Source organism: Bison bison, unplaced genomic scaffold (assembly GCF_000754665.1).
Source record: "Bison bison bison isolate TAMUID 2011002044 unplaced genomic scaffold, Bison_UMD1.0 scf7180017864452, whole genome shotgun sequence".
In the NCBI taxonomy this organism is placed as follows: Eukaryota; Metazoa; Chordata; class Mammalia; order Artiodactyla; family Bovidae; genus Bison; species Bison bison.
This window is the reverse complement of record NW_011495014.1, coordinates 1684145-1709947: the sequence shown is the minus strand read 5'-3', so window position 1 is coordinate 1709947 and position 25803 is coordinate 1684145. Positions and strand designations below refer to the sequence as shown.

The 25803-nt window shown below is 38.2% G+C and overlaps 1 long non-coding RNA gene across 1 annotated transcript in view; it reads left to right on the top strand.

The window, feature by feature from the left end:
* LOC105002365 overlaps window positions 1-25803 on the top strand; it is a 574024-nt gene that overhangs the window by 86441 nt on the left and 461780 nt on the right. The window lies entirely within an intron of this gene.

The following is a 25803-nucleotide window of genomic DNA, read 5'->3' as shown; positions in this document are numbered from 1 at the left end:
GCATACACACCAAGGAAACCAGAATTGAAAGAGACACGTGTACCCCAGTGTTCATTGCAGCACTGTTTATAATAGCCAGGACATGGAAGCAACCTAGATGTCCATCAGCAGACAAATGGATAAGAGAGCTGTGGTACATATACACAATGGAGTATTACTCAGTCATTAAAAAGAATAGATTTGAATCAGTTCTAATGAGGTGGATGAAACTGGAGCCTATTATACAGAGTGAAGTAAGCCAGAAAGAAAAACACCAATACAGTATACTAACGCATATATATGGAATTTAGAAAGATGGTAACGATAACCCTATATGCGAGACAGCAAAAGAGACACAGATGTATAGAACAGTCTTTTGGACTCTGTGAGGGCTCTGTGGGATGATTCGGGAGAATGACATTGAAACATGTATAATATCATATGTGAAACGAATCGCCAGTCCAGTTTCGAAGCATGATACAGGATGCTCGGGGCTGGTGCACTCGCATGACCCAGAGGGATGGTACGGGGAGGGAGGTGGGAGAGGGGTTCAGGAGGGGGAACACTTGTACACCCGTGGTGGATTCATGTTGATGTATGACAAAACCCATATAATATTGTAAAATAAAAAAATATATATATATACACAAAATGGTGAAATAAATGAATAAAAAAAAAATGAAAGCAAGAAAATTCTCAGTGGCTCATCTCTCCTAAATGATGCAGAGAAAATTCTTCATTCAGGAAAAAAAATCCAGTGATCCAGCCAAAATTGAAGAAAGGGATTGGAAAGGCGAAGGCTTCCACATGGCAATGTGTGAACCACCAAAGTCAAAGGGAGCAGAAATTCAAGTCAGGTGGTGAGCAGGGGACGGGTTTTAGTGCCTCTGTAAACACAGCAGGTTGTGATCCATGAGCAAAAATCCAAAAGGGCAAATTGAAAGAAAAATCCTCTCTGCTTTTCCTTTCTCAGAGCATCTTACTGCTTAGCATTCTTGGTAACTATTCATCTGTTTCCTTCTTGTCAACATGTTGACAACCAGCACCCATCAACACTTATTCCTGTTTCCTTGTTTTTCTCTCTCTTTTGTTTTTCATTCTAAAACCTTCTTTATCCCAAATCAGAGTTTCAGGTTCTAAGAAAATTACCTGTCACCATAGCAGAGATGTTTTAAAAAATAAATACATATTCCACAATTCAAAGCTGTATAATATATTGCAAATCCTCTGAATCAAGGATTGTTTTTCCACTTTTGATTTATGCATTATCTAAAAGACTTTTAAACTGACAAAAATGTAGTGATACAGGGGAGTGTGAATGGAATGTAGTTAGCACTGTAAAATAAGTTACTGTTTTCCCCTCTTTTTCTGTACTTTCCTTTACTCTCTTTTCTCACATTCTTCCTTTCTCTTGTTCACACACGCTTACTTCTTGTAACTCTGGGGATATTATCTTTAGTTTTCACACCATTATCTCATGTTCTTTGTTTCTCCCCCTTTTTCAACTTTTCTGTTTTAAAATGAGCATTTTTCCCAGTTCTTTTTTGCTGCATTGTCTCATTCCCTCATTCACATATTCATTATCTCTTCATGTCCCTGTTCCTTCATCTTCATGCCTTTCTCCTGGCTGGTTGTCTGTGCTCTTTCAGCTGGGTCTTACTTAACTGTCTTTTGATCTCGCCCTTCTCAGAACCTTCTGTGTGTTTTTTTCTTCCCCCTCCCTTCTCCACTCATTTTCAGTAAAATAGTTAATGCGCTGATAAAAATGCATAGCATCTGCAAAGCTTGAAATATCTACTCTTCATAGGAAGATGAATAGTCATGGTTCTTGCTCACAAAGAAGACAATATTCACAATGGCCTTTGACTCAGGCCTCTAAAATGTGTCTTGTCGGTTGTCAGCTCGGCCCTCAGTACTTGGTGGTAATGATTTTACTCATTCTTACTTGTGGCATTTTCACACTTGGTCTTATTTTCTTGTCTTCCCTCAAGCCCTGTCTCAGCGTTTTCCAGTGTTGGAGGGTAGCGTTGCCTCCAGATTTACAAAGAGACACCACTGGTCATAACGTTTTCTCAATTTTTCGACTCTCCCTCACCTGGTAAACCTTCAAGTGCCCTGAAATCTGGTTGCGTTCCTACTCCATTTTCTGTTGTTTTGCCAGGAGTGACCTACCTGCTTTCCTGGATCATACTTGTGTGTGTTTTTTTTTTTTTAATGCCCAGTGCCTGGGTCACAAGAGGAATTTAAAAAATGTTTGTGAAACCAAATTAAAGTACCTTTTCCCCATCCATATTGTCTGTAGCATTTCCTCCCATCCTGTATGTCTCATGCACCGATTATTGCCAAGTTGTCATGTACTCAGCTGTTCTTTTCCTTGGTTTTTGAGGGCAGGCTTTCCATCTCTGACTCCTAACATCTTAGTACCTAGTATGTAGCAGAAGTTCTCAAACAGTTTTGCTAAATAACAGCCAATGAGTGAGTCTCTTATTTTGCCTGCTATGAAAACTGAAGGAATATCTACCCAACTCCGCCTCTGGCACTTTTGCCATTCTGCACATTTTCACCCTGGGGTCTGGGAGGGAAGCTGAGGTGTGGTTTGCATCAGCCTGAAGACTGGAATCCATTTATAGCTGAATGTTCTCTTTCAGTTCTCATATATACACATATACTTGGACATCACTGTGCTTTATATTTAGCATAAATGTTGATGTTGGGTTTCCTTGGTGGCCAAGTTGCTATAGAATCTGCCTGCAGTGCAGGAGACCCCAGTTCGTCCCCTGGGTCAGGAAGATGTTAGCTTGTATCTTCATTTTCTTTACTTTGTCCTTTCCAGTTTGCATCCCATGTGTATCGTTAGACGAGGCAGAATCAAAACATACATGAGATCCTCTTAAAGCCCACTATTTCTTGGAGCATTGGGTATTATTTGATGAACAATCTAGATGGACTTGAAGTGCCTGAAATGTAACAACAGGAGCAATCAAATGTGAGCTATATGGGAATGGTTTCCTGATGGGCATTATACACTATTTTTTATATTAGCTCAAGAACAGACTCCAAAACAGTTGTGGAATTTCTTGACTACAGGTAGTTTCTGGGGCTTCAGATAATGAATTACAGTTGAGGGATTAAAATGAGAGACTTGCATCAAGGATCTTTCTTGGCTCACCTCCCTTTGCAGAGAAGGAACTGAAGTCTAAGAACAGTCTCCGAGTGGGATCAGAAAGAATTACGTTCTTCCTGCTCTTTCAGCCTGGAGCAGTTGCTAAAGCTATTTGGAAATTTGGCTTCCAAAGCTAGCCAGAAGTCTTCAGGTTATGTTTCAGTTATTCTTACTAAATTCCCCAAAACTTATTCTACTTTGGAGGGATCAGAGATACTGGCTCTTGCATATCTCTTCTTGCTTTTGCTGCTGTCATGATAATATCTTTCTTAATCACCCCTAGTTTGCAGGATGTTGAACAAAAGATATAAGAAAATCATATTTCTCTCATATTCATAATATTAGATGAACACACACTCACTCTAAATTGCCTTTTGCCAAATTCTCAAGAAGAAAAAAAACTGCTTTATTTTTATTATTTTTGCATCTTTGTTTTCTTTCATTTTATTTCTTCTGAGTGAGGATATAAAAGTAGATTGCCCTAAAATCTCTAAACCATAAAAATGAAGTCATATATACTACTGCGGCACATGAAAGAAACGAGGATGATAATAGTGACAATAATTATCGACCAGAATTTATTGAATGCTTTTGTAATGCCCCTAACAATAAGTACTCACGCAAAACAGCAAGGCAGAAATAGTTATCCTGAATTTATGTAGAACGAAACTGCATCTCCAAATGATTAAGTGACTGGCTGAAGGCTTCACACATGTGAGATTCCTGTGTTCCTTTTGTGAAGCAATTTGGAAAACATCAGAAGAAAGAGCGCAATGCTTGCAGAGAACATTATTGGGAAATGTCTTATCAAAGACACATTGTAAAGTTTGCAGAAAAGAATTTGAGAGACTAATGATGATTTTGAAACACTGTAATTTCTTCTCTAAAATGAAAATTGGCCCACTACGTGTACGAGTATGGCAACATCTTGTTTATGAGGTATTCAGCCTGCTGACAACTGGGGTTCACCAACTTGAACTCATGTGCAAAATCAAATATTCTGTTGCAAAATACGTATTACCTCTTTGGCTCCAAAACTTTACTTTTGTATTGGGAGTAATAGATAAAAATTAGAATAGGGAGTTAAAGGTAATATACTAACATGGAATAGATTCAGAAGTATGGAATAGTTTTGAAAGCACTGCAGTGCGTTTTTTGGTCACATTTTACAAACAGTCTTATGGAATAATCAGAATTTATACATGTGGAAATTGGAAATATGAACAGCTAAATGACCAGACCATAAGTGGTGGACCTGGAATAAGAATCCAGATCCTCTGATATCTTCTGTTGTGTTCTTCAAAAAATTTGATGACCATGAGCCATCAAGAAAAGATCAAGTACAGTGTTTCAGTTGTTTGTTATCCCAAAACACAGTGGCTTAGAACAGCAGCAAGCAGTCATTTGCTCATATGATACTTTGCAATCTGGGCATGACCCTGGAGGGGGCTCATCTCTGAGCCCCGCAATGTCCCCGGGGAATATCCACGGTGAATATCCCAGAATATCCACGGAATGTCAGCTGGCTCCACTAAATTGAGACTGGAGAATCCATTCATAAGGTGCTTCACTCTTAGGTGTGACAAGTTGATTTTGGCTGTTGACTGGAAGGTCATCTAGGCCTGTCAATCAGGGACCTCAGACCTCCTTGTTGGCCCCCCATGAGATGCAAGGTGCCTCATGGGGGTTCCTGGCTTCCTATGCAGCACAAAAGCAGAAGCTGCTAGGCCTTCTTAAGTGTTAGGCCTAGAGCTAGCAGAATATCAGGTTTGTGGCATTCTTCTGGTTAAAGCCAATAACAGAGCTAGTCCAGACTTCCAGACTCAAGAGGAGGAGACTCTACAAGTGCACAAATAAATTGAGGGTGGGGGTTTGCAGTCTCTTGAGGACCACTGATGTAACTGACTGTTACATCACATACAGTTTAGAGTATTCAGATTAAGAAGGACAGATGTAGTAGACCGTTTAGAAAGGTTTCTAGAGAGTCAGGTATTTACAAAAATAAACTTTAGTTAATGGAAAATATTTGTTACTTCCTCCAACGAGCCAGGTAAAAGAATCCACTGTAATTTGAAAAGGGTTCTAAAATAATCTATCTTAACTATTTTTTCCTTTTAGCAGTTTGTTATCTGATTTCGGATAGAGCTTTTCAGTGAGGATGATGGATTACCCATTGCTTAGTGTTGGATCTTCTTTGTGAGAGTGTCCAATGTTTTCTAGCATTCTTACTGGACATAGAGTCCTGAGTACAGCCTCTCATTCATATTTCTATGTCACCCTAAAGAAATCACTTATATTTCATAAACACGTTTTTGAAGAAGAGCCAAGAAGATACCTCAAAGATGAGATGTTGGTTTGTGTGTTATGTATTTAACTCTATTCAGCAAGTGGAACCTGCAGTTCTATTAAGAATTGAAAAATCAACTCTTGTCACCAACTTTGCAGCTGGGAAAGATAGTGGAGTTCTTTCCAGTTAAATACATAGGCTGGCCCTGAAGGAGTTTGATCAAGAATTTGAATACTTATTTGCCAACTAAATAAAAAAATACCCTACTGCTCCCTGAGTAAGACTGGCCTCCTTCATGGGATATTTATCAAATGCTATGGCTCCCTTGCTAACATCGCCTTACAGTGGTCTAGTCATTCTTTAAATCATAAATAAGAATCTCTGGAGTGTTTCAAGGCAGAGCAAATCAAATATAACAGAACTTGGAAAGTAAGAATTTTCCCATTTATTCTTCTACCAATCTTGTGAGCAGGAAAAGAATTGACACTAAACTAAACCCTCGGCTGCAAATGCTCCTTCCTTTAGCAGCCAGGCTAAGAAGCAAGAGGACCAAATAGCTATGAGGAACACTTTTCTCTAAGAATGAGAAAAGTATGACATCTTCGTCTCAAGTTATCTGTAGACCAGGAAATGTGAAGATTCTCAGAACAGTTAAATGGGAGCCAAGAAACTAATTTGAGAGAAAAATTGTCTTCGGGAGTGTGTGACCAGACTGCTCATGTTCACATGTTTCATCCTTGAGTGTCTTGAAGTTTTGTCCTTTTTACTTTTATTCTTTTACCTAGCAATATAAGAGACATGTAGCTTAATTCCAGACGCTATTAGGAAAAAAAAAAGAGTTGTTATTTGTGCTGATGCAGAAATCCTGAGGGTTATATTTGCCTTTCAGAAGCCTTACATCTTACTGTCCCCACTCCATGATTTCCATTGCACTTTGCCCCTCTGCTTTATACCTGGTTCCCTAGATGACAGGTGTAGGTAAAACTGCTGTGACCACTTCATGTTTATGCAGAAACTATATAAGTAAAATAAAATTCTCAGCCACCATTTGCTGCACATGACTCTGACAACTCTCATTTTCTGTGTCTGCAGAGGTCTGGCACTTTTGTTACTTAGGCAATTTACAAAGAGGAATCACGTTCCCCTGAAACATCTGATTAGGAAGTGTTAATTAAGGCTTTATGTGATTCACAATTAAGTCTCCAAATTTAACATCGTGTATGTCTAAATAAATGTTACCCTTGCTGTCTTGCCTTACTGTTGAGAGGACTGCTTGTGAATTAATGCTCTTGAATCTTGGGAACCTGTTTCCTTCTGCCCCAGGACAAAATGTTATTTTAGTGTGCTCCTTATTTACTGCTTCTCTTCTCCACTCCATCTAATCAGTATCCTGTTTATTTTCTCCTTGCTGATGTCCTCTGTATGCAAACAATTCATTTTGTAAAATTTCTGTGAAATTTGAGAGTCTGAAAATGATTGAGAATATCTTTAACCACTTTAACTTTCTGTAAGTCTTATGCTATGTGGACATATCTTAGTTTAGGGTTATTTTCCCTCAGCATAGATATTCTACTGATTTTTAGCATATGATTTAATAATTAGTTGTGCGATTCTTATTCATACATGTTTCTTTTTTCTTCCCAGAAGCCATCAATGGGGATTGTTTGGTCTGTTTTGCTTGGCACTTGGTGGACTCTTTAATTTTATGTATATATATATATATATATTTCTTCAGTTACATAGTATTTTCCAGTAACATTTCTTAGAATTGTTCATACCTTTTCACATTTACTTTTCTTTCTGCTTAAATTCCTATGGAAAAGGTTTATATTTATTAATTGATTCTCTAAATTCTGTAGCTTTTCATTCATATTTTCTATTTGATAAGTTTTGTGCTGATTATTAGCAAATGATTTGTGTGGTCTTCCAAACTATTTCTGTTACAGTTTGCTGCAACTGTTTGATTATTCAAGCTATGGGTAAATGTCTTCATTTTTTTTTTAGTAATATACACATTTTACAGTATTATGTCAGTATTACCAGGTTAATATATGAGGATGTAAAGCAGCCAGTTTAAAATGAGGAATTAAATCATTGAAGCGATTATTTATAAGGAATCAGCTATACTTTTTTTTCTTAAAAGATTTACTTTTTAAATCCAAAGTAGTAAGATGTTTTGTATTGGATATATACTATTCATATCGTGTGTGTGTGTGTGTGTACGTGTGTGTGTATTGAGTATCTTTGAATAGGGGAGAGATTAGTGTGTTTTTAGATGGACCTAGCTTTGCACCCAGCGGGTCCTTTGTGCTGATATGGGTGTGACACAATATAGTGAAGTTGTTTTGAAGCTCTTGCCTTTTGCTATCTCTATATTCAGAATAGTGGGAAAGAGTGAGGGATGGGATTCTATGAATTGGAACCCCAGTGTGGGAGAATCACATCAAAAATTGCTAAGAATGGTAGTGTTTGCAGTATTTTGTATTTACTAATTGTGTAAAAGATGGGAGAGGTTTTTCAGGAAAGGGCTGTATAAAGATGTTTTGTTTTGAGTGATATCAGATAAGATTAAAGTTTGAAGTATTGACTTGAGTAAGCTAGGGATTGGAAAATATTTGACATCAACTCACCACCAAATTGACCGAGCTGTGAAACAGTTGAGAAAAGTATATGCCTTACAAAGGTAGTGATAGTAATACTCGATTTGATTTTAACTATTGAAGCATAGATTGGAGTACATTAAGTGGAGCAAATGAGGCTAGAGTGATTTCGTAGGTCTGGAGCAGGATTGCTTTTAGCTTTGTCTGCCGAGCCAGCAAGGAAAGGAATGTATGATATGAAGGATAAAAGTGGTTGTGATTAGACAAAAGCTGTGTTTTATAGAGTATCTTAGCAGGGTAACAGGGGACCAAGGAACAAAGTGAAATTCAGCATAGTGCAGGTTAAAAAACATTGTCCTTCTTAGCAGTTTTTAAATTTTATTGATTTATTTTCGGAAGATATTGAATGTTTTTTATTGTACCAGTTCGATTAACAAAACAAAACAAAACAAAACAGAAGCTTTAGTTCCATTACCGATACTTCGTAAGCCTCTATCTGTTTTTGTTTGTTTTAATAATGGAAGCAGTGATGGTTGAAATTAACTGTAAGTGCAAAGAAAGTTAGTGTTTGTTTTCTTAAAGTTTTTATCTGTGTACAAATGTTAGCAAATTTCCATTGCTTGTATTATGAGATTTTAATATGCTTTAGAATGCTTATGTGAATACCTCATTAGTGTATATACATAGATGTTTTGTTTAGATCCCAGTTTCTTGGTGTTCAGTCACTCAGTCATGTCCGACTCTTTGCGACTCTATGCACACCAGGCTTCCCTGTCCTTCACCATCTCCCGGAGCTTGTTCAAACTCATGACCATTAAGTAAGTGGTGCCATCCAACCATATCATCCCCTGCTGCCCCTTTCTCCTCCCGCCTTCAATCTTTCCCAGCATCAGGGTCTTTTCCAACGAACCAGTTCTTCCCATCAGGTGGCCAAAGTATTGGAATTACGGCTTCAGCATCAGTCCTTCCAGTCAATATTCAGGATTGATTTCTTTAGGATTGACTGGTTTGATCTCCTTGCAGTCCAAGGGTGTCTCAAGAGTCTTCTCCAACACCACAGTTCAAAAGCATCAGTTCTTGGGCTCTCAGCCTTCTTTATGGTCCAACTCTCACATCTATACGTGACTACTGGAAAAATCATAGCTTTGAGTATACAGACTTTGTTGGCAAAATGATGTCTCTGCTTTTTAATATGCTGTTTAGGTTGGCCATAGCTTTTCTTCCATGGAGCAAGTGCCTTTTAATTTCATGGCTGCAGTCATCATCTGCAGTGATATTGGAGCCCAAGAAAATAAAGTATGTCACTGTTTCCAGGATTTCCCCATCTATTTGCCTTGAAATGATGGGACCGGATGCCATGACCTTAGTTTTTTGGATGTTGAGTTTTAAGCCAGCTTTTTGACTCTCCTCTTTCAACTTCATCAAATAATTCTTTAGTTCCTCTTCACTTTCTGCCATAAGGGTGATGTCATCTGCAAATTTAAGGTTATTGACATTTCCCCTGCAATCTAGATTCCCTCTTGTGCTTCATTCAGCCTGACATTTCTCACGATGTCTGCATTTAAGTTAAATAAGCACAGTGACAGTAAACAGCCTTGATGTACTCCTTTCCCAATTTGGATCCAGTCCATTGTTCCATGTCTGGTTCGAACTGTTGCTTCTTGACCTGCATACAGATTTTTCAGGAGGCAGGTCAGGTGGTCTGGTATTCCCATCTCTTGAGGATTTTCCAGTTTGTTGTGATCCACACTGTCAAAGGCTTTGGTATATTCAATGAAGCAGAAGTAGATGTTTTTCTGGAATTCCTTTGCTTTTTTTGATTCAGTGGATGTTGCAATTTGATCTCTGGTTCCTCTGCCTTTTTTAAATGAAGCTTGAACATCTGCAAGTTCTTGGTTCACGTACTGTTGAAGCCTAGCTTGGAGGATTTTGAGCATTACTTTGCTAGAATGTGAAATGAGTGCAATTGTGCAGTAGTTTGAACATTCTTTGGCATTGCCCTTTTTTGAGACTGCACTGAAAACTGACCTTTTCCAGTCCTGTAGCCACTGCTTAGTTTTCCAAAGTAATGGCCACAGTTGTATCCCTTTAACTGTTAAGTCTGTGTACATGATAGTTCATTTTGTTAAACATAAGTCCCACACAGGCATATATTATACCTAATGGCAGTGTCTGCAGGCACTGAATGACAGAACCAGGAGTTCCTGTAGTACTTTCTCTCCACAAACATTAACTAAACAAATACTCTTGACTGGCTTAGTGCTAGGCCCTGTGGAGAAGAAATAAAGATATAGCTAGCCCTGCAGTAGAGCGCACACACTCGGGTTTTGGCGCTTCTAAGATGGGAAGATGAGTCTACTAGAAGAATTAGAGAGTTTAAGGATGGCTGCTGTCGGTGGAGGTGCACTGATGTGGGGAGGGGAGTGGGACACATAGGTAGCTAAGACCAGCAATATTCTAACTGTTGGGGTTAGGTTCTGTTTCCATAGTGTTCATTATTTGTTAAAATACCTAATTGATTAATTGCATGAAACAGTGATGCACTGGTTAAAATCATCAACCATGATTTACAAAATTTCCATTCTGTGCACCAAATAGCCTAAGCAGGAAGTAGGGCAGCAGTGATGTAGCAGAGATAGAAGGAAAAAGAAGATACAGCAGCAGACAATGCCAAGAGCTCTGCAAAATTTCTGCTGTGAGTTTGAAACATCCAAGCCAATTCAGTGATGTCATTCTTCTCATTTGCATTACAAAAATATTTGCTCTATGAAGGCTGGGTTTTTTTAGTGTATTTTTGTTTACTGCTATATCTTGGGTGCTTTGCGCATAGTACGTACTTAAATTTTTCTCAGCTGTTTACCCAGCATGTCACAAAATCCTTTAGTCTTTATAAGTCAAACCTGTTGTCTCATTTTCAAAATTTAACACATATATTCCTAACAAAGAATACATACTTACAAAAGAGCAATGTTTAGATCTTAAAGCTCTTGTTTGCCTTTTAATAACAATGTGTTTAAATAGAAAATACAGATACTCCACCCCATTTTTAACGATAAGGTCCAAAAATGTTCCTGTGACGTACTTTAGAAATTCTCAAAAATAGATTTAATTAAGATTATTGGCAGGCTAAATTTATTCAGACTCTAAGTAAAACACTTAATACTTTATCTAAAGAATATAATAGCATAAATTGAAAGTAATGGGCTGCTGTAGCTGGATGAATTCTTAGAAAGTATCAAATCCAGTTCCTTCATTTCATAAATTAGGAAGCTAAGAATGAGGGTAGAAATTATAAATTGTCCAAATTACATATATTCTTAAGAGAAATCAGTTAATTGCTTTTTATAATTTCTTATGAGTTAATTCTGAATCTCTAGTAAGAGAAATATTTAACCAATATTATTGCTATATCCATTCTAAAATTTTTAATCAGTTGAAAAGTTTTGTAATATTAGAGGCTTTAAAGCACTTGCTGACATAAAGTGAATTTGATCATTAAGTTTTATATATATACTAATATATTTAAAAAATTGGTAGTCTACCACTAAAATGGTTTAAAGGTATTAAAATTATAAAGTTCAGGAAAACTTTGATAAAATTTATATCAACTGAAGTAACTACTTTTATAATAAAAAATATTCCCACATAGTTTGGGTAGTTTCATTGGTAATTCTTCACGTACTTAGAGAAGAAGTACTATTTTTGCATAAGCTCTATCACTCTTTAATGAGGACAACATAAGTTTCATAACAAACCATGACCAAGTCATTAAATGAAAGGAAAATTATAAACCAGTATTTCTCATGAACATAGATGGAAAAAATCCATAACAGAATGCTAGCAAATTGAATCCAACAATGCATAAAAAGGTAAAACATCATGACCAAATTGGGTTTATCCTAGAAATGAGAGGCTAAAATAACATTCAAAAATAACTTTTAAGGTTTACTATATTTACAGAATAAAAGAAAAAAAATTATTATTTTGATACATGCAGAAAAAGAATTTGACCAAATTAACACCTATTTATTGTTTTAAAAAGATGTCAGAAAACTGAGGATGAATGTGTCCTCAATCTTATAAATGTAATCTATTAAAAGCCTATAACTAACATTATACTAAATGGTGAAATATTAAATGATTTTCCTAACACTGGGGCCAGAACAAACAAGCGTATTCTTTGAGCTGTCCTAACTTTTGTGGAGGCACAAGCCACTATAGTAAGGGGAGAAATCATAATAAAAGGCCAATAGATTGGAAATAAAGTAACAAAAGCATGATTGTTTATTTAGAATATTCTAAAGAACCTAAAGAATAATTCCTAAAGTTAATTTAGTGAGAGTACAGTTTAACAAGTAAATATATGAATATCAGTTATATATTTTTTATACATCAAAATCAAATAAAGGAGAATGAAAAATTTAGAAGTCCTTTACAATAATATCAAAGTAAAAACACACCTAGTAAACACTTAACAAAAAACATAGGCCTATAAACTAAAAACTAGAATACATTGCTGAAAGAAATTACGGAAAACCTAAGTGAATGGAGAGCTGTATCATATTTGGGATTAGGGCTGCCTTGGTGGCTCAGTTAAGAATCTGCTTGCAATATAGGAGACCCCATGTTTGATCCCTGGGTCAGGAAGATCCCCTGGAAAAGGAAATGGCAACCCACTCCAGAGTTCTTGCCTGGAGAATCATGGACAGAGGAGCCTGGTGGGCTACAGTCTATGGGGCTGCAAAGAGTCAAACACGACTTAGTGACTGACACAACAAGAGCACTCAATATTGTTAAGATGTCAGTTCTCTCTAAAGTGATTTGTAGATTCAACACAATCCCAACCATAATCCCAGCAGGTTTGTTTGTAAAAATGTATAAGATGTGTAAGATTTATACAACTGCAAATGAAATATAAATGATATGATCTAAAATAGCCAAAACAATTTTGCAAAAGAAGTTATAGGACTCATAGTACCTGATTTCAAGATTTATTTAAAGGTACAATAATAAAGTCAGAGTGGCATTAGCATTAACAATAGGAAAGTACATCAACTGAGTAGAATATCGAATCCAGAAATAGCTACCTACTCATACATGACCAGTTAATAAGAGTCCAAGATAATTCCATTTTGAAAGAATAGCTTTTCAAAACATAGTTTTGAAACAATCCAATAAGTTTATGGGGGAAAAATATTGGGCTTCAGCTCTGCTACACATCATATGCAAAAACTAATTTAAGATAGATGATAAACCTAAATTTAAAAGCTAATTTGAAGCTTCTACTAGAAAATATAGACTATATTTAAAACCTTTGGGATAGACAGGACACAAAGCCCAAGCCATACAAGAACATAATTTATAAATGAACTTCATCTAAACTTAAAATGTCTGCGTTTTAAAAGGTACCATTAAGAAAAAAATGAAAGGAAAAAAAAAGTCACAGGCTGGCAGAAAATATTCTGAGAGAAAGAACTCAATATATATGACAAAGAGAAGACCAGTTTCCGTAATTAATAAATAATTCCTATAAAATCACTAGGAAAACAAACAGGCCAAAAAAAAGGAGTAAAGGACTTGAAAGATACATTATAAGAGAAGCTTAATATCATGATTTGAGAAAGAAAAGTGATAATAAAATCAGTATTCAAGTGCTGCCTTGTAAATGCTTTTGTTTTAATGTAATTTTTTCCCCTAATTGTACTGACATCAGAAATGTCTAGGCCAGTGATTTTCAATGCTGACTGTATGTTAGAGTCACTTGGGAGCCTTTGAAAGCACTGTCGAGGCTCCATCCCAGACCAGAACCATTGGGGTGAAGTTGCTGGGGATGTTGGTTATGATTTGCAAGCTTTTGGTGATTGTAATATGTAGTCAGAGTAAAGAACCACTTCTCTGTAACTAATATATACACGCACACATATTTGTATGCTGCTGACTGGAGGACTGAGAGAAGTTTACATAGACTGTGTTGCACTTGTGTCATGAAAACCTGATTTACCATTGCCAGCATGTTGAAGATATATTGAGCATTACTCAGTGGAACCGATGGGGAGCAAGTAATACCAACTGTTTACCAGACAGGGACTGTTGTTTTAAGGATCATATAAAAGCCTTTGTGGTATTGAGGCTGTAGAACTGGCAGCCAGCATTTCATGTAATGGTTTATTTACCTACAGTTTTGATCAATTTATCTTTCTTAACTCTGATGATGTAGACAGCGGGATCCTTTTAAATGTGTATCGGATATATTGGGCATAGCCTATTACCTCAGTAACCAGTGTTGCCAAATGTGTTTTGTTGGAGGTTGAGGGTATGAACCAAAGGTGGCTAGTTGCAACAATAGTAGCAGGAATAAGTTATTGGGCTTAAATTGAGGCTATTCATTTTATAGTTGCAGGATGTCATTTTTCCATATCTCCATTATCAAGTTACCTTTAAGTCCCAGTTATTTAGCATCAGTGATTCCACCATTTAATAATTTTCGCTCATTTGTAACACTTCATTGGTGTTATTTAGGTTTGGTGATCCAAACATAATTTTGGAATGCAAGCTTTTTCATATTTTCATTCTGCCCTTCTGCATGAGTTTCTTTCTCTCTTCTGAGTTTTTATTTCCATAAAAATTTTTAATTAACTCTCTCATCCTCACTACCTTTGCATTACTTTTTTCTTTACTTAAGGATGCCACTTACAGCTAAAACTTGTCTTTGAGCTGAGTTCCTGCCTCTCCCTCCCTCCTTTTCTCCATCACTGTGTGTATTTATTAAGAACTCCTCTATGAGAATTATTCAAGGAGTGGTAAGGGTTTTACCTTAAAATTGAAACCAGTAGTTCTAAAAACAATCACTGTTAGAAATACAGTAGGCAGAAGACACTGCAGTAATCTGCATCGAGAAATTAAACTTGGTGAATAGGGTGTATGGAAGCCTAGCCACCCTTTGCAGGTGAAATGAAGGAAGAACAGGGGTGGCAGGTGGAGGCAGGGGCTCAAATCATACCTGAATTTGCCTAAGTTCCAAATGTTGCTTTAAAAACCACCAGGGAGGATTGCATCTACATTAAGTTAGATGCTATATTCTACACCTTGTTTATAAACACCCTTACATTCCTTGGTTCCATATATATTCACTGAAGGAGTTGGAGTCAATTCCCTCCCAGCTCTAGCATTTTGTAATATTATAGTGTGCAGTGCCTTATTTTGACTCAACGCATGTTTACTACAAAGGCCAGGGGCAACTAGGATTCAACTCTGAGTAATTTCTAGTCTTAGGAGAAACAACTGTTCAAAAAAGAAGCTCCAGAGTCATTCAATATGCAGGGTCCAAATCAGAGATCTTTCTGGGAAGCAGGAAGTTTCTGAAGAATGGGAAGGAGGCCAGACTGTTCCCAGAACAATGCACTTGCCCAGCTTTTATCCTGGTTCACTCTTAGGTATCTTTTTAACATTATTTTATATTGGCGTACAGCCAATGGACAGTGTTGTGATAGTTTCAGGTGAACAGCAGAGGGACTCAGGCATGCATATACATGTACCCATTCTTCTCCAAACTCCCCTCCCATCCAGGCTGCTGCATGATGTTGATCAGGGTCCCCTGTGCTATATAGCGGGACCTTGTTGGTTATCCATTTTAACTATAACAGTGTATACATGTCAATCTCAGACTCCCTAACTATGCCCTTCACCCCATCCTTCCCGCTGGCAACCATAAGTTTGTTCTAAGTCTGTGAGTCTGTTTCTGTTTTGTAGAGGAGTTCATTTGTATCATTACTTTTTAGGTTCCGCATGTAAGGGATGTTATAAAATATTTCTTCTTCTTTCTGACTTCACTCAGTATGACAATCTCTGGGTGCATCCACGCTGCTGCAAATGGCATGATTTCATTCTTTATAACGGCTGGGTAATATTCCATTGTAGATATGGGCCACATCTTCTTTATCCACTGCTCTGTTGATGGACATTCAGGTGGTTTCCATGTCTTGGCTGTTGTAAACAGCTCTGCAATGAACATTGGGGTGCATATATCCTTTTGGACTTTGTCTATCTCTGCATATGTGCTTTCAGGGATTTCAGGGTCATATGGTAGCTTTGTTTTTAGTTTTTTAATGAACCACCATACTCTTCTCCATAGTGGCTGCACCAGTTTACACTCCCACCAACAGTAACTCTTACACATCCTTTGATTCAGTGCCTGCCTTCGCCGAAGAGCCCAGGTTAGGAACTGCTTCTCTGTAACACATGGTATTACAGTAATAATTTCTGTGTGCGTTTCTGACTGCTCCACTGGAATGGGATCGGGGATCTTATTTTTCAGTGCTGAAACACCAGAATATAGTATGGTATGATATGTACTGTAAATGTAAAATAAATTTTTTAAAGCAAATGCCTGAGTATGCAGATGTTCTGTCTGGTGGTAGAACTGTCCACAGTTCCCTTCTGTACAGTTCACAGTTCACAGTTCACTTCAGCACAGTGAACCAAGCACTTCATAGCCCTTTACAGTATAATCCTTCAGTTATAGACAATGGCAAAGTTTTTCTTAACATTTTTCTAATACAGACTTCTCTCAGGTTTCAAGTGTAATGGTTAAAGTTCTGCCTTTTATGGCTAGAGCTTTTATTGTTTGAAATATAGTATAACATTATAACCCTTTTTAATATAGGTATTTTACTTTCAAAATGTGTAATGTTTATATATACATCCTTGCCTACATGTTAAATATAAAGCTATGGTTAGTAGGAGTTTGTGTAAAGAGGACCAGCTCCTTAGGTAATCAGCTATTGGGACTCTAGCAAATCTTTCCATTTCAGTTTTGAAATAGTAGCAACAAAATCTTATCCCTTTAATGATGGGAGATTGTGCAACTTGAATGAGAGAAATGAATCTAGAAGAATTTGAAAACCATGAAGGTCACACCACTTGGTAAAATGCAGCTGATTCTCTCTCTTAGATTCTCAGAGATTTGGAACAGAACTAGAAAGCAACTCCCTCCTTGGATGGTGCATATACATGCTTGATGAGCTTGACGACGGACACGCTGCAGTTTTCCTCCAAGAAACTAGCATATGTTGTGAACATGTGTGTTCTCCAGGAGATGCTCCAGGGGTCCTGTGGCAGGCTTGGGCACTTTAAAGTCTAGACTCTTATTTTAAAGCCCTCTCTAGGCCCCCACCTACTCATCTCCTCGTACACACTCCTGTATTCCCTGATTCACTTGGCCAGAATCGTTATCCAGTGAGCTGCCCTATCTAGACACCTCTGACTTGTGTCTCGTCCCTCCCCACAGACTGCCAGTCCCCTGGTTTCTCCAAAATGTCTGTCATACTATCTCACCCTAGTCACGCTCACCACCTCTGCCTCTGGCCAGCCGCCTGCATCTCTTTCCTGCATTATTGCCATAGCCCCAGCTCAGTATTTCTCTAAGCATCTGGCTTTTCCTTTCTATTATCTAAACCATTAACTGTGCTTTACCCCTCCTCCAGATATAAAACTCCGTCTTACTAGTTTCCATGGGCTAAAAGCCCATTCTTCTCTATCCAGACCAGCAGTTCCCCCCCAAAAGGTGATTGATCCTTTTTACACTTTTTTAGCAATCAGCAGCATGAAGCCAGAGCTTTGAAACCACTACTTCCTTGCCTCCCAGAAGCAGGCACTCGCCCCCAAAGCTGTCCATCCACGTTGTCCCTTCTGCCACAAATGTTCTTTCCTCTCCCTTACCTGTCAACCTTGAACTCATCCTGGGAGATGCTGCCCAAATTCTACCTTCCTCTTGGCAGAGGGGTCATGGAAGATTCCAGGGGCCACACTGAGAGGAAATAACATGACTGAGATTATGAGACAACATGACTATAGCTTTCCTTTCATCAAAAGAGTTATTTGATGGACACCACTAGCCCAGGTTTGAAAATCTACTCAAGACAACTTGTTGACTACCATAGTATTTCACTTGGTAGCCTAATCTCACACTCCTTGGAGGATGAGCATTAAGAGTTCTGTCAAACCATTTCCCAGATTTTCCATCTTGCAAACACAGTAATGTTTGAAAGGAAGACTGTTTATAAACCTTTGTTCATATTTTTGGGAACCATATTCCAGGTAAAGGAAATAATCTGCAGTTTCTTGCTCCTCTTCCCTTTCTTATTTGTCTTGCAGGCTAGAGCTGTTAAGCCAAAGCAGATTGGTTCCCTACTATGAGACTGTAAGTCTTTGGAGAATTTTGCTAATTGACATAGTCTAGAATTGAAATAGATGCACAGTGGGAAATCCTGTTATATCTTCATCCCGTTATCTCTTCTTGAGCAGAACCCTACCACTGTTGTTCCTTAGAAGATGCTAATTAAGTTCAGTTTGGTTTTGAGAGCTTTCTGGGTACCCTGGTAGGCCATTTGAAGATGGCATTGCTCCCTCTTAAGAAAGTCCTTTAGTGTAAAATGAAAATTCTGCTTCCCAAACCTAGTTGATTAAATTGGTACACATGGTGGTATTAATTTTATGATGGGGAGCCAAAGAGAAAACTAAGGAATAAAAACACACAAAACAATCATATAAATAATGTTTTTTAATATGAGGTGAGCAGCAGAAGAACTTGGGAATGTGTTTTCAAAATGCATACCAAGACAACCATCTCACCTTTTGTCCAGATTTTGACTCAGTAAACATGGGATACTGCCACATGTTGAATTTTTTCCCAAAAGCTTTTTTAATCATTTTGGTGTAATATACTGAACTATAAACAGGAATGCTAGTCTCAAACCATGTTATAGCCTTACATAGCAACTGGATTTCATCTTCTAATATCAAAGTCTAGTATAGTATGCAGAGAAGGCAATGGCACCCCACTCCAGTAGTCTTGCCTGGGAAAATCCCACGGATGGAGGAGCCTGGTGGGCTGCAGTCCATGGGGTCGCTAAGAGTCGGACACGACTGAAGTGACTTAGCAGCAGCAGCAGCAGCAGTGTAATATGACTGAGATGCAAATTCAAATTTCTAGTGAGAGGCTTAGGACACATGACTGAGGAGCTTAAATCCTACCCAAAGTGTTCTTCCATTTGTTAAATTGGACAAGACCTTGGCCAATGTTTATTTTAATAGTGTTTCAAACTAGTTTTAGAAAAATGAAATATTTTTTCCCTCTAACAAAAGCAGCCCTAACTATATAATAGATGAAAGAGAAGACCAGTTGAATGAAGTAGGGGCTGCATAACAGCCTCCTCTTTCCTTTAGAACTGGTGTGACCTTCTTGATTCCTTTAGGGATCCACAGTTTTAACTACTGGTAGTCTACCTGTCCCATTTCACAGATAAGGAGACTGAGGCTTAGTGGAAACAACTTGATGTGAAAACCAGTGTTAGAACGTGGGGGTCCTCACTGTCAGTCTAACACACTACATTATTACTTTTCTTCACTCTGCCTAAGAGAGGGCATTTAAAGATGTAGGCTGCCATTGTCCTTACTAGCATTACTAACATTTTTACTGACAATATGCCATTCCTAAACTCAAATTTATGATTGCTAAAATAAATGGAAAAATATATCAAAAGTTAAATTAGATTTACTATCCCATTAAAGGAATCATTTGATTTTGTCAGTTGGGAAAAATACTGTAAAATCAAATGTGATATTAATTAAGTAGAGTAATACAATGAGGCTTCAAAATTGTAAAATTGGATCCTGATAGGGCCCTGTAGTGGAGGTGGTATGTTATCTCATTATAGGAAGTCTTGGGGCGGGGGCGGGGGGGTGGTTTCCTCTTGCATACATTCAACTGAAAAATGTAGGAATTAGTTGAATCCCTTTGACTCCTGTCAAAAAAAGACTAATAGGCATTGCCAATGGAAATTATGAAGGTAAAGAAAAGCAAATCATTTAACTCAATGTTAACTCCTTACTTTAGCAACTACTAGGCTTACCTTAGGAGAAGGCAATGGCAACCCACTCCAGTACTCTTGCCTGGAAAATCCCATGGATGGAGGAGCCTGGTGGGCTGCAGTCCATGGGGTTGCCAAGTGTCAGACACGACTGAGCGACTTCACTTTCACTTTTCACTTTCATGCATTGGAGAAGGAAATGGCAACCCACTCCGGTGTTCTTGCCTGGAGAATCCCAGGGACGGGGGAGCCTGGTGGGCTGCCGTCTATGGGGTCACACAGAGTCGGACACGACTGAAGTGACTTAGCAGCAGCAGGCTTACCTTGGTGCCTGGTGATGCAGGAAATGTAAGAGATGTGGGTTCAGTCCCTGGGTCAGAAAGACCCCTACGAGGAGGGCATGGCAGTCCACACCAGTATTCTTGCCTGGAGAATAATCCCTTGGACCGAAGAGCCTGGCGGGCTACAGTCCATGGGTCACAAAGAGTTGGCACGACTGAAGTGACTTAGCAGCAGCAGGCTTACCTTGAAAGCTCCCAAAGAGAGGCTGCTTCAGTTTGTTACTAAACTTGCACATTTCATTTTTCAGTACTCCTGTTTACTAGTTAAATCATAGAATATGTTGATATACATGCATTTACTTTAGGTTGAATAACTCTATATAATTCTGTAGATATTTTATTTGGAAAAGGATAAAAAGATAACATAAACCTCTGCTGCCTAATGTCTCCCCAAAAGCTAATAATGCCTTATTTTTTTGGTACTGGCAGAATACAGAATATTGCATTTCAGAATTCAATTTTCTTTATTTCATGGTAGCATTGAAGCATGTTTGAAAGGAACATATGTAACTTAATGCCATCCATTACATCACTAGTGGCATTTTCTAAAGAACAAAACTTGGATAAAAATGTAAAACAAATATTGAATATTTTTAAATAGCAGGTGACATTGGGCTGAAAGATAGCTTTCCTTTCAGCAGCATTAAACATAATTTTGTAAGGGAGCTTTCTAGATGGAGGAGACTAAGGCATTAGCATACTAAATCCTTTGTTTATTGGGAGATGCAAGATGATGAAATAAGTAGATATCACAAAATCAAGGGAGAATGGACTTGCTTCCTTGCAACTCACGCTGGAAGATAGAATAACCTTTACCGGGTAGGATTTAAGATTGCCTTGCAACCACTGAAGGCTTCTGTGCTGTCTGAGGGAAGAATCTGGCCTTAAATCATCAAACAAATTAAAAATAGCAAAATGTTTTGTTAAGACAAACCATCTGTTCCAGAGCAGCAGAAAGAGAGAGGCTGGGGAAATCTCCAGAAGGCTTGTGGATTTAGGAGTAGAATAGTCACACAGAGCTTATACTCCTCTGAGCCTCACTCAAGTTCATTATTGATCCCAACCTCACCAGACTAGGAGATGCTACCTGGGAATTAAAAAGTGAAACCACGTGAGATTAATATTCTACCCAGATATCCAGGATTTTGGTGCACAGTAACGAGGAAATATGCATACATTGACCTTGCAGCTATGATTTTCCACCCTGACTGCACAGCAAAATTGCCTGCAGAGTTTAGAAAGAAATCCCAATGCCTGGGCCCCGTCTTGGGTCAGTTAAATCAAGGCCCCTGGGGGATGAAACGCACATCAGAAGGATTTGTTAAAAACTGGGGAGGTGATTTAACATGCAGACAGCCTTGAGAACTTCCTTTCTGTGTAGTAAGAAGACAATAGCAATAGAAACCAGGAGTCATCTCCCTGATAAAACCATATGCTGATATTTGGCAAATTTGACTTTTGTAAATACAACAGCAGGACAGGGAAGTCTTGTCCCTTAAGGGCAAATGCATCTGTTTCTTTTGTGGACAAAATAATTTCCTAGAGTGTAAATTATCTTTTTGAAAAATTCTGGCAGAGACATTTCCAAGAATATATCAGCTTTTGGCTGGCAAGAAGTCACAATCTGGTAACAGAGAGAGCCAGTATGTTATATAAGAAGAACATCTTGTCATAGACTTGATTCTGTGATTCTGGTGTGCCCGTGAATATTTCTGATGAGGAAGACAAGTCTTATTTGTTCTCAGCATATAAGCATGGGATATGAGGAATTTGAGGTTTTGTCTATGTTAAGCATTCTGGTTCTTTTGTTTGCAAGTCAGAGAGAAAATTCAGATGTATAGACCTTAGTAGTTTCATTTAGATGAAAGCAGAGAAAAATAAAAATCCAATGAACCAACCAACCAATCATGGGACCGAGATGATTTTCAGTGATTTGGTGCCATTTTATTACTCCAGTGTCAGCTGGAGTAACTGACATGTCTGTAGGAAACAACTATATTAAGAATAAGAGGAGATTTTTCTGGTGGTCCAGTGGTTAGGAATCTGCCTGCCAATGCAGGGACATGGGTTCGACCCCTGTGCAGGAAGATTCCACATGCCCCGGGGCAGTGAAGCCCACGTGCTGCAACTGCTAAAGCCAGCAAAAGCTAGACCGTGCTCCACAGCAGGAGAAGCCACCACAATGAGAAGCCTGTGCGCCACAACTGGAAAAGCCCACACACAGCAATGAAGACACAGAGCAGCCAAAAACACATAAATAAATATTAAAAAAAAAGAGGAGAGGAGGAGCCACCACCAAGAGCATTTGCTCTAGACTGTGTGAATTAAATCAGCTTGCTGAGGCTACCTTGAGGACAACCGAATACTTCAAGGCCTAACAGAGTGCGGCATGAATGGGTTGTACATGAATAGAGCACTGAAAAGGGAAAGTCTGGGTGGTTGTACAGTGAGCTAGAGCTGCATGGTGGTTGTAGGAAATTTGCTTAGTTACCAAAGGACCCCAGTCAGAAACCAGTGGTATGAGAAGCAAAGGCTAGTCACCTACAGAAAAAGGCAATGGCCAGATGAGTTATCAAGAGAATAGACCATGAGAAGAGATCCTGGTAATGACCCCAGTCTGTGAGAGACCTCAGCCATATTGAGGAGGGATCAAGGCAGAAGCTCAGACCTATAAACCAGGCCATTGTGGAGGAGAAAGGGTAAAGTAACAGCTACGTAGGGCCCTGGACCAAATCATTACTACTCCATTGCTGGCCTCCAACCCTCAATAGAAGGGAAGACTAAGGTTGTTCCAATATTTGCTGTTCCAGCCAGAATTTATGTTGGGAACTAGAGCTAGACTGGTGTGCTGGTGGGGCAAAATAGTTGATTCAAGTTTGAGGTAGAAGGACTACAGAGATGTAGGAAAAATTACGCAGCTGATGGAGTTATTCCCAGTGTACGGGATCCTGATCATGCCATTTCCAGAAATTGCCTACAGTGGTCACCACATTTCTTTAAAGAAAATGAACTCATTCTTAATATTAATAACTTACTTCTTTCCTCTCCTATTTTCCTCACTGCTGATGGAGGTGGAACACTGGGTATATTGGGAGAAGATTCACTTTATTTATTTATTTATTTTTTTAAATTTTATTTTATTTTTAAACTTTACATAATTGTATTAGTTTTGCCTAGACTTTGACCTAGGCTCCAAGTGGAGGCTGTCACTGGGAGTACACATAGTAACCTTATCTCTGGATCTTTTCCAAACTAAACCTGCTCTTTATCTCCATATTTTGCTGGAAATTCTGTTTATATCCTCTCTCTCCATCCCTCTGCTCCTCCACCCCCAGATTCTGTACACAAGGCAGAAATCTTCTTAAGGTCCTCTTCCACATCATTCATGACATTTGTGACTATGTATTGATGTTTATCATATTTTCTGCGAGGATGTGAGCCATGCTGCTGATTTCTATGAGGGGAAGAATCCCTGTCTGAAGTAGAGAAAGCATTTGGTCAATATTCAAATTGGGGGAGTGAGTGAATCCACTTACTTATCTATTTTAATTCAACACATTCATCGTCCTACCTGCTAAAGAACCACAACATAGAGAACATTTACAGTTTTTTTTTTCTTTTTTTTAAGTTATATTCCCTCTTAACCTCCTTTCTTATTTTAGATGAGATGATGATATAGATATAGAAGGTTGGGACAGGTCTATATTCATTCTGAAATACAGTATGAAACTTGCTATGAGACAAAATTTCTCATCTCTGTCACCTCGAATTCTTCAAGGGAGAAGAACATGAATGCTATGGAAAAGAATCCGGTGGATTGGCTTCCCAAAGACGGAGGTGATTCCTTTGGTTCTATGATCCACTATCATCTAGTTTTATTGTATGAGAGAAATTCTGTTTCCTCAAAACAAGCAGTACTATACAGATGAGTGAATGCACTGGATAACAGTATATTTATGTGGCAATTTTAATTATAGTCTGTGGGTACTATATCATGATTATATTTTGATTCTGTGAGCTCCCTGGAACTTGTTTTTCATTCCTTTATTATAGCTCACTTATTATTCAGAAACTCTTATATAACAGCTTCGTGCTTTGATAAGACTTAGAATTACCTCATAATACTGGATGTTAGGCCTAATAAATTGGTTGATGAAGAACACTTTGATGAATCATGGGAATAACTGATGAAAGAATAATGAATGCTATTACACCCACTGCTGGTTGCTTTAATGGTAACTTTCATTAGTAGGTGTAATTTTGCGAAAGCTCAATCTAGATTTACCTGAGTGAGTAGATTTTTATGGCAAACGTGAGTTTGCCATTTTCTTGTTTTTAGAGAATCAATAATGTCTGAGCATTGTCTTCCCAACTACCATTATATTTTTTGGTTCTTTGTCGATGAAAACTTAATTTTCATTTCTGCCTTTAATTTGAGTTTTTGTGATTTATTTTACATCCCATTGTAAGTGGGCTATAATTTCTATAAGGAGGTAGAATATCTATTGTGTCTCAACTTTGGATCTCTGGTACCTAAAGCAGAGCCTAAGACAAGGAAAGCATGCAATAAACACCTGTTGAATTAAATACCATTGAATGATGTAACTTTAACTACTGTCCCACTTTGAATAAAGTGAGGGTGAATCTGATTAGAAAGTGCACACATTTTTAAAGTGACTAAATGTTGACCTCTCCTGAAGCATTTTCAGACTTGACTTTTTAGTCTCTGGAGCTCCAGAGTCTTCATCAGTTATATCTTGAGATGTATCATCACTGTTTTAAAGATGAATTATTTTAAAAATCAAATAGTATATAATTTGGCTTCTCTAATGGCTCAGTGGTAAAGAATCTGCCTGGGTTGGGAAAATTCCCTGAAGAAGGAAATGTCAGTATTCTTACCTAGGAAATCCCATGGACAGAGGAGCCTGGCAGGCTGCAATCCATGGGTTTGCAAAAGAGTCGCATATGACTTAGTGAGAAATGCTGGGCTGGAAGAAGTACAAGCTGGAACCAAGAGTGCTGGGAGAAATATGGATAACCTCAGAAATGCAGATGATATCACCCTTATGGCAGAAAAAGAAGAACTAAAGAACCTCTTGATGACAGTGAAAGAGGAGAGTGAAAAAGTTGGCTTAAAGCTCAATATTCAGAAAACTAAGATCATGGCATCTGGTCCCATCACTTCATGGCAAATAGATGGGGAAAGAGCGGAAACAGTGGCTGACTTTACTTTTTGGGCTCCAAAATCAGTGTAGATGGCGATTGCAGCAATGCAATTAAAAGACAGTTCCTCCTTGGAAGGAAAGTTATGACCAACCTAGACAGCATATTAAAAAGCAGAGATATTACTTTGTAAACAAAGGTCTGTCTAGTCAAGGCGATGGTTTTTCCAGTGGTCATATATGGGTGTGAGAGTTGGACTCTAAAGAAAGCTGAGTGCTGAAGAATTAAAGCTTTTGAACTGTGGTGTTGGAGAAGACTCTTGAGAGTCCCTTGGACTGCAAGGAGATCCAACTAGTCCATCCTAAAGGAGATCAGTCCTGGGTGTTCATTGGAAGGACTGATA